We start from the raw sequence: 10,665 nt of genomic DNA, 5'->3' as shown, positions 1-10,665 counted from the left end.
CAAATTGATGGGACTAGGTAGATCACTCGTGAGGAAGTTAGCCAACCCCTCAGGAGTGGTGTTAGAATATATCCCTGTTTTGTCCAAGGCATTCATTACAGCCAACCTATGTTCTCGAGATGTTGCTAGAAGCTTCCATACATTCATTTCAACTTTGGTTTTCTTGAATTGTTTGACGATGTCATTATCTTCAATGATAGGTATGGGAACTTGCTGTGTGGTTGGCATGGATTGTGTCGAAACGGGATGTTGCATTCTCCCCGGATCTTGTGAGGACGTCTATTGATGAATCTTCTTCAACCCAAAAGTCATCCATGGCATATGACACCGAAGGTGGAGGTCTTACCATGTCTTTTAAGTAGACGTCTTCTTCATCGCTTTCCCAAATTCCATTCATACTTGCATCCTCTTCTTGTGGAACTTGGACAAGCTTCTTTTCATCAATCATTTTCTGAATTAAATCCTTGAATTTAAAACAGTATTTGATAGTGTGACCTCCTGATTGATGATACTGCCAGTAATATCTATCTGTCCTTTTCAATGATTCAAATGGTCTTGGTTCGAGAGGATTGATCTCGCCACTCTCGGAGAGAATTTTGAACATTTGTATATATGGGGTCCCAATTGGAGTGTAGAGTTTGTTACTCTTCTTGAGTTTTGTCGGTGACTTGTAAAGGAAAACATTTCGCCTCGTAAGTCGTTCCCATGGGTGTGAATTCTTTCTTAGGTTCATTATTCGGGAGTGGAATCTCGTCATATTTCTTTTGAAGTTCCTTTATAGCCTTGAGAGTTTCACGTAGCAAGTGCGATCCTTCGATCATAGACAGTGTGAGCGATTGTATGTCCTCTTTACTTGCTAGTTCTGGAAGGTTATCCATGACGTCGAAAAAGATCTCCTCCTCTTCTTCGATGGCATGGATTTCTTTAACAGGTTTGATTAGAGACGAGGGGTCAACCTCGTTTTCCTCATCAGAGATAGCCAAGGAATGAGTGAGAAGCGCATTATCAATACTTGGCTTCTTACTGGCAGGGGGCAATGGCAGCTTGTTGTTGTCGATTAAGTCTTGGATAGCTTCTTTAAGCTTCTAACAGTTCTCGGTGAGATGGCCCCTACCTTGGTGATACTTACAATGTGCAATGGGGTTCCAGTTAGCCGACCTCTTTTCGACTGGTGGGTCCCTAAATGGTCCAATAGGAGTTATAAGACCTTTTGCATTTAGTCGGTCAAATGCGGTGTCATAACTCATGCCAATAGGAGTAAAGTTCCTCCTAAATGGTTTCTTTTGTCCCTGATTATTCATAGCAAGGACTTCACCTAGGTTAAAAGTGCTAACATTGTTTGAGTGGGTGGTTTTAGAAGAAGAAGGATTGTCGTTCTTCTTTCCTTTCCAGCCACTACTAGAGTTATTGTTGGCAGCTTTCAACTTAGCCAGGTCGTCTTCAATATTGATTCCAATGTCGTAGACGGCCTTGAAGGTATGGAGATTATTCTGATATTTGAGATGCTTGGAGTATTTTTCTTGAAGGTTTTTGATGAATAACCTTACAGACTCTTTTTCACTTGGCACCTCTGTCATCTTAGCTGAGGTTTCTCTCTATTTGTTATAGAAGGAGGTGAAGCCTTCATTCTCCTTCTGCATGAGGATTTCAAGTTCCCTATGGTCAGTCTCAACTTGAATGTTGCATTTGTATCTATCAACGAAAGCGTTTGCTATGGACTCCTAGGTGGAGGTTTTTTCTTTCTCAAGAGAAAAGAACCATTGCTGGCAAACGGTCTTAAAAGATAGTGAGAACAGAGAGGGAACACGTTCTTGTCGATACCCTTAATACTCATTATTGTTTTGAAGGCTCTTAAATGAAAATAAGGGTTATCGGTTGCTTTGAATTTCGGGATGTTGTTGGCATTGAACTTCTGCGGAAGAAGATCTTAGTCCACCGAGACCCCTTGTGAACTAATCCCTTGAAACTTGTAGTCAATAGATAGCTTGCTTAGACTCTCTTGCATGAGGTCCATCTGTTGTTGTTTCACAGGATCATCGAACTTAAGGGTTAGGATCTTTAGTGCTTCAGTCACGGTAACCAATTGGTTCCTGAGCTCATTGACTTCTTCTTGTGTTGTCATTACTTTCCTAGCTTTCCTCTTACGAGCAATGGGTTTGTCGAAAAGTTGGACTTATACGAAAAGATTGTCTTTGATAAACCGCCCTTCCTTTCTTGACCACGCGTTGTAATTTAAACCATTTGTGTTTTAATTACTTGACTCAAATCGACCTTGACTTTACAGTTTTAAAGAGGAAAAATAAAAAAATAGGTGCATATTTTGGCAAAAACAATGTGTATATTTTTAGGAACCAAGTATGGTATTTAAATTGGAGGATTAATATCCGACTTACCCCCCCTAAAAAAATGACGGAAAAAACGCGCATATAAGACTCTCTTAGACATGGTCAAAGTATGTGTATTGGTGTGTGCGTTGAGTGTAAGTGACATGCTTGGACTTTTGTGTAAGACCATGGGACTTGGTGCCTAGACTTAATTAATGACTTAACAAGGTATTATTAACAGTAAAATTTAACCGAATTACTTAGTAAACTGGTTAATTAGACACAAAGTGATGACTCGATCAACAATCCGAACTGTTGTCAAAACAACAGGACTGGCGCCTCTCTTTGCAGTGTAGCGCCAGACGACAGCATTGTCGCCAGGCGCCACACTCCACAAAGTGGCGCTACAGTTCAAACTTTGGCGCCATTGCTAGAGCTTCGACCTGAGACTGTTTTCGGTATTATTAATCAACAGGGGTATGCCTAAAGTCGTACTAGGTCAATTCTAGTTAAAAAAATTTAGATTTTATTTACCCAAATTAATTAATTAATTAATAAGGCAAAGTTCTTTTAGTCATTAATTTATTTAATCTTAACACAAATCAAACAAACAGTTAGGAAAAACATATACCATATGCACAACAAATAATGCGCAATTAGACAAGTAGGCACAATATGATGCAATGAGTTTGCAACCTAACCATGGCTCTAGTTCTCTAAAGTTCGGGATATGCGTTAGTCAATAGAGGGTCCATGGTTAATTGTCCGGATGCACGGCGCAGAAGCCTAACCGTTAAGGGTTGACGCGAGTAAATGGGACATCGCGTGTTTTAGAAAAAACTCGCTTCCATGGTTTGGTGAATTCAACATTCTCGGACGTACCCTTTGTTGCTCAGAGCGTTCAATCAGGTAGATGGAGCATGAATTCCTAGAGGATTATGTCCATATTTAGAACACATATGGGTTTCAGAAAAGTGAGAAAAACTCAATCAGGAAGTAGGATCGAGCGAACAATGGTAAAAACTGGTCGAAATTAGAACGCATATTTCTGGCTAGGTGTTGGAAGAATTTGGCGCCAACAACCAGATGGCGCCGACTTTTGGCTTTACCGCCTGGCGACAAAGCTGTCGTCTGGCTGTAAAGCCAAAATACTAGCACTAACTTCTGTTCGCTGACGCTAATTCCTACATGCCTCAGCAGCTTTCTGTGCTCGATAAAATTTTCCAGTTTCGCGCAGTGTTATTTCGGTCCTAGTTGTGAAAGATATTCCTCAAATTTCCTACGTGTAAAAATCCTATGTTTTAACTCATTACGGATGATCTTTCCAATGAGATCTTTTTTTATGCATATGACAATAATATTAATCAAAATTACGCACATGAAATACTTAGAACGTTTCGAGTCTCATCCACTCATTCTAAATCATTGCCGAAATAAATTTCAGGAATTAAAATAGAAATCCTCCCCAGTGGAGTCGCAAAAAAACTGTAGGGAATATTTCAAGCGTTAATCTCTAGCTTGAACCCTACTGTGATCATACACTTAAGTACGGTGGCGTCCAAAGGGAAAGAAGATAGAGCAAAAGAGTCGCCAACAAGTTTTTTTAGGAACTTGTAAACCGTTCACGAGGTGAAGGTTACACCCCTTAACGATTCAAGAGATCGTCAACTCCAATAGGTCTTGAATCATGACTGGTAGTTCGGGGATGAAGGTACAAATCCAACCTAAAAGAGATTAAACCTGCCCTAATAATAGGCCTCTACTTTATTCTGATCGTATTCATGTGCGCTTTCTGATTAACATGCAATCAATAGGATTACCCTAAACCTATTTATCTATGTTGGTTGAATTTAATGCACAAATAAAACTATTATTGGAGATCACTTGAGTTATAATCAAATTAACCCTAAACAAGATTATTAATTATCTTATTAAGCGTGATTACAAATACGAATTCCCTTTAAACATGCATAATAATAGCAAGATCCTAGGCATGATACTAATATCAAGCAATAACAATAATCAAGCAACATAATAATAATCATCATAACAATAACAATAACAATAAATAATAATAATAAACATGTTAAAGCATAATAATAGCAAGATCCTAGGCATGATACTAATAAGATTAATAACAAAACCTTAGCATGTCATTAAACATATAAAAATCAAAGCTTTAACCCTAACATGATACTATTAGGAAAGAACATAGGAAGCATCATACTTTTAATCATACTTGATATTAAATTTACCCTAAACATGATACTAGGAATAAAAATAACAATCTAAGCATGATTTCTAAATCATAATATCAATTAAACCATTAAAGTACTTACTTGGATGCCTCGTACCTCTTTCTAATAACAAAGTACACACATTAGTAACTTCAAGGAAAATAATAAACAAAAAAATTAAATTAAATAATTGAAAGAGAGATTTGGGACCAAACCCTCAGAAATTAAACCTTTCACGTCTAGGGCAAAGGCAACTTCGAATATGGCTGGGTGTATCTAAGTCTTGCGAATGCAGAATTTTGTATTTGAGTAAAGGCTAGTTTAGAAAAGAGAGAGAGAGATAGAGTAATCAAGAAAATCTTGATGAGAGTTGGTGAATGAAAACGGAGTTTTTAGAAGGCTATTTATAGAGAAAATCATCCAAAAAGATAAAAAATCAAAACAGAGTTATGACGCGTAAAACGAGGTTAGCGCCAGACGCTGACATTAGCGCCAGGCGCCAAGCTTAGTGTCAGGCACTAATGCTGGCGTTTGGCGCTAACTTAATTATTGACGCGTTTTCTAAAAATCAGATAGAAATTGCCGTACAGGAGGATAAAATCGTATTTTCCTCAAAAACATTCTTTTAATCTGATTAAAACTCTAAAAAGTCAACAAAAGTCAATTTATCAATGCTAATTGAATTAGTAATGAAAAGAACCTTCTAGAAGAATCTAGAAGACTAAAACCATTTATAATTGCATTAGGAATGATAAATCTATATTAGGTCTTCCTTTAGATCATTGGGCCGCATATAAGGCTTAAACTGGGCCCAATTCAGTAATTTGGCCATAACTTCCTCAGTATTCATCGGAATTGAGCTTATAATATATTGTTGGAAAGCTCTTTTCAAGCCCTATCCAACTACACTACTATTGGACCCATATCATGGACCAACCAAACTGGATTGACTGTTTTCTTAAAATAGATTTTCAAAAATAGAGAGAGGAGAAAAGAAATTAAACTATCCTCAACACTAAACTTTCCACACTTTCACTTCATTTGATTATGATTTGACGTGAAAGGTACTCATCACTGGGTTCGGTTTTGGGGAGACACAAATGGGTGTCTACACCATAGTTATTGGGCCAATGACTTACTATCATTTTTCTCTAGCCCATAAGAATACTTTAAATTCCATTTTACACATAACCCAAATCAGATTTTTGTAGCCACAAAATTAAAGGACAAAGAAAATAGAAACCCACCCATCTTCCCCAATCAACAACATCAATGTATGATGTTTGTACACCATAACTATGGAAGTTTTTTCAATTTACATCCCCAAATGTTACCTCCCCTAGTCTATTAATCTAATGGTAAAAATATTTTCTTACAATTGGAGTTCATCCACTCCATCACCACTATCAAGTTCTTCTCAACCATTAGATGCACCACCCAAATCAACCAATCAAAATTGAAGCTTAATTTGATTTCTTCACCATTTTCACCTATAAATAGAGCAAGAAACCAAGATAATTTTATCTTAATTTTAATTGTAATAATACCCACAAAATTTCAGTAATTAAACCCAATTATAAAACCCCCAAATTTTCCCCTTCGTTCTCCTTCGTGCCTCCTTGGCTGGGCACCACCACCACCACCAGGGCCTGCACCCTAGTCGCCGCCCGCCCCTGGCCGACGCCGGCTTCCCAGCCACCGTCGGACCACCTCCTTGCACCCACCTCTTTCCTCCTTTGTTCTTTTGTCCACCTCCAAACCATGACCAAAGTATGGTCTTTGGTGCTTTGTAAAAACCAAAATTAAAATCCTTAAAATCCCACCAATATAAATTCATTCTAATGATATTTGACCCATTAAGAGTAAGTAAGCCCAATCCTTATATTTATGTTACTTTTATTGGTTTAAATTATGTACTTTCATATTTATAATAAGTTGTTGTTATTATTATTATTATTAGTATTATTATTATTATTATTAATATTATTATTATTATTATTAGGTTATTATTATTATTATTATTATTACTATTATTATTATCTAACAATTATAAAGTTTAAAGATCAGTTTACAAAAACAAGTATTAATTTTATAAAAGGGTTGAAGCAATTTTTCATGCACAATTAGTTTGAGTCAATAATTTATATCTTTTATTCAAAATGTATTGATTAGGATTATTGGTTTATTGAAGGGAAGTGTCAATTTCGTTGTTAGAGGTTTCGTATGATTGTATGAAATATTAAGGTATGTATTCGTGGCTAGATCTTTAACTATGTGATTTTATATGCAAATGTGTTTTATTTTTTAAATAATGAACTATATGCTTGAATGTTGAACAATGATTTATAAATGTTTACAACTATAAATCCTCTAAGCATGTTTCAAGAAAAACTATTATTCGATCTTATATATTTATATGCTTTATGAGCTTGTTTGTTAACTTACTTTGTTTACCAAATTGTTTGAAAGGGGAAATGTTATCATTTTAATCATCCCATACATGGGAATTGGATGATTGATTTATCAAAGATGTTTATTGGATTTTTCTTAACTCCTACTATGCAGAGATAAATGATAAGACTATGAGCTTTGTATGATCTAGTCTTTCCTTGAGTATAGACTATGTAAATGAGTTACTAGCTTGAGGGGTGTGCACACTTAGGTTGGGAAAATGGTTGACGAAAAATATTGATCTTCCATTTTCTATTGGAATCTATTTGGAATTTCTATTTATGAACGGTTTGGATAATGATCGATTATTTCCAAAATGCAAAATCTTATGAATGCGTATTTAATTAAATAAATTGATGATTTACGTATCTAGCATTGTTATGTATTTAGCATTTTTGCTAACGCGTATTTCTGTTTTGTTATTGGCTTGGCCCTACATATCACTTATGATAAGTAGATAGGTGACGATTATGAGTCGACGTGACCTTAATGTTGCATTGGGAACAAGGGAGATAATCACGTAATCTAGATTTATTGGTTAACGATTTGTATGAAGAGTTCTCGTGTGGTTCAGTTTTGAAAACTATTATTATTTAAAAAAAGTTAAGTATGTATTTTTTCGCTGCAAGTATTTGTATTTTGAAAATCCTTACGTAATCACGTGGCGGTAATGCTCCTTAACTACTCTCTGAATAAGGTTTTGTATCATTATTATTAGAGAGTAATTTGAGGGTGTTACAGAGGAAGAGGTGACTGACTTCAAAAGATTTTACTCAGTTACCTTTAACCCTGTCACAAAAGACAGTTCTTGCGACTGTCACAAGTTTGAGAAGGATTTCATTCTATGTAGGCACATCATAAGAGCGTGGGATGATAATAGGGTTAAAGATATTCCTCCAAATTTTGTACTTTTTTGGTGGTGGAAAGATGTTGTGAGGAGGGACACATGTGAGAATGCAAACGGTACAATAGCTTGATCCCTAACCTTGAGGCTTTGTGTGACGATGCGTCTCTAGTAGATGATGAAACGGTTGAGGCTGTTCGCAAAGAAATTTCCAAGCTTCATGAGGTGGTGAAAGAGAAGCGTGCAAAATTGTTAGAATAGTTGGTGGTACCAAATCCGGAGATTAACTCAAAAACTTCTCCCCCTGTCCCTACTCTGATGCCAACCCCTCTTCAACAAGCAACACCCTCCGCAACAACTCCATTAGCTGCCACTATTCAACAAGCCGCTATCAGCCCACAAATTCAGGAGGCGGCCAGTTCATGCCTTTAAGCAATCATCCTCCTAACTCCCCTTGGAATATTGGAGATCCAATTATCAAAAAGAAACTTAGAGTGCGACCAAAGGGGTCTAGGAACAAAACCCTTGCTAAGTTAGGGAACAAGACCAGCAAGTTAAAAACTGCTAAGGTATTACCATTCCATACATACTTAGTTAAAAACATTTATAGGGGCACACTGACTACTTATATAGCTAGTACATTCTGTGTTTTGCCTTCAGGGATCTCAAACTCAGGCGCAACCAACTGAATTTCAAGAGTCAAGCCAGTTTGTGAAGAAGCCGGTATATTACTATTGTTTATGTTACTAATTTTATCTTGAAGAAGCTTAAGTTATTTCTAAAACGTAATTGTGTCAACTCAGGTAAGGCGTAAGAAATAGGGTTCAAATCCTTATGCTGAGTTTTGGGAGGCTGCCGGTGAAGCTCAAGTTTTGGGCAATGACCCGTTAATGGATGATTTTAATTGTACCTCACCAATCTCAACCCCTGCAACTATTCTGATGTCTCCATTGTTAACTCCTTCTCAGCAATCAATATCCAACCCAAAGATGGCAAAAAAGAGCCCCATTAGCTCCACCTACAACATTGGAGATCCGAATTCATAAAAGACGCCTAGAGGGCAAACAAAGGGGCCTAGGATCAAAACTCTTGCTAAGTTAGGCTACAACACCCACAAGTTAAAAACTGCTAAGGTATTACATGGTCACTTGTTACCGTTCGATATAAATTTTTAGCCCTGTTTTGTTACTATACATTTATAAATTGTGTTTATGCCTTCAGGGCTGTGAAAATCAGACGCAACCTACGGATGCTCCGGATACACGACAATCTTTGAAGAAGCCGATATTGGAATTTTGTTTCTGTTCATTATTTTATATTTGTTGTTAAGGCTGTTTGTGTCTAAAGCTTTGAGTTATTTCTAAAGCCTATTTGTGTCTAAAGGTTTGAGTTATTTCTAAAGCATGTTTGTGTCAATTCAGGTGAAGCGTAAGAAGGGTCAAAATTAGCTTGCTGAGTGATGGAAGGAGGCTGGTGGAGCTCAATCAATTCTGTTCTAAACTATGAATTAATTCTACGCTGAGCATAATGACTCAATTCTGTAATGTTTAAAAAATGACTATATTATGTGCTGAGCCTGTGAGCAATTATTATGTTGTAGGCTTGATATTGAAATACTGATCCTAATGTATTTTGGGCACTAATGCATTTGAATAGATGTTTTTAACTAAACCAATCTCTACATTGCCATTGTGTTATTACATTGGTTCATACATATGAACTCATCATATTTGACTTGTATAAAGCATAATACAACAGATAAACAACCATATGAAATAGGTAAATTTTATAATCTAGTTCAGCCACTCTTCATATCATACTTATAGTAATTACAACCTATTATCATAATATGATAATTACACTGATTATAGCTTTCCCATTAACTAATCTGTTACCTAGATCTAGCATTCCAAAAAGATACCAATCCAAAAATATACCAACAGCAAAAAAAAAACCCCTAGAGCAAACCTTATGTGTTGATCATCCTACCAATACTACAGTTTAGACCCAAAAGAAGACTTCAGTAACATACAACATGCAATCAATTATCAGAAATTCTCATGCAAAACACGGAAGAATATTCACTTGTTTCTTCATTTGCTTCATGATTGTTCCAAGAAGCAGAATCCAAACCATTGTGATCATCATCATCGTACGAATCGCTCCCTATTTCGAATGATTTGTCTGAATTGACAACGACTTCTTTCTCAGTTTCAGTTTCTGAGTCACAATTCACATCACTTTGAGAATTCTCATCAGTCTCTTCTTCATCCTCACTATCCTCCTTCGCCTCATCCGTCTCTTCATCTTTGTCTTGCATTTCCTCCTGTCCTTCTTCTACACCAGCACAACCAGCATCCTCACCCTCCCTAGGTTTAGTCTCAGCACAATCAGCACCCTCACCCTCCCTAGGTTTAGTCTCAGCACAACCAACACCCTCACCCTTCTTAGGTTTAGTCTTAGCTTCATCATTAACTATTTTTCACAGCCATCCCACACATCTACTCTTTTCCTTTTCTTACTTGTTTCTCCTTTTTCGTTTTTAGTCTCAACCTTTGAAATCCCTTGGTCCTCCAGAAATTCCAGATGACTATTCATCTTCTTCTTCATTTCTGTAGCATACAAACGAAAGCTTGCAGCATTTTCTTCTTTTGATTTCAGTTCATTCGACCTCCAGATTGGTGGCGCAAACACTTTCCCAAAGGTGGGGGTACTATCAGTGCTTGCCATTGTTAGAAGATGGAAATTAAGGTGAAAGACAGAAAAGGAAAGAAAGAAAATGTAGGTGAAAGACAGAAAAAGCAATAGA

General features: G+C 36.7%; 1 long non-coding RNA gene across 1 annotated transcript; it reads left to right on the top strand.

The window, feature by feature from the left end:
• Positions 1-8,272: 8,272 nt before the first annotated feature.
• On the top strand, positions 8,273-9,486 carry LOC110724941. Its single transcript, XR_002512084.1, has 4 exons — positions 8,273-8,425; positions 8,517-8,579; positions 8,660-8,989; positions 9,078-9,486. It is a non-coding gene; the product is annotated as an uncharacterized LOC110724941 (long non-coding RNA).
• Positions 9,487-10,665: the final 1,179 nt, after the last annotated feature.

This window comes from Chenopodium quinoa, unplaced genomic scaffold (genome assembly GCF_001683475.1).
Source record: "Chenopodium quinoa cultivar QQ74 unplaced genomic scaffold, ASM168347v1, whole genome shotgun sequence".
NCBI classification, from domain to species: Eukaryota; Viridiplantae; Streptophyta; class Magnoliopsida; order Caryophyllales; family Amaranthaceae; genus Chenopodium; species Chenopodium quinoa.
This window is presented reverse-complemented; position numbering and strand designations above follow the sequence as displayed.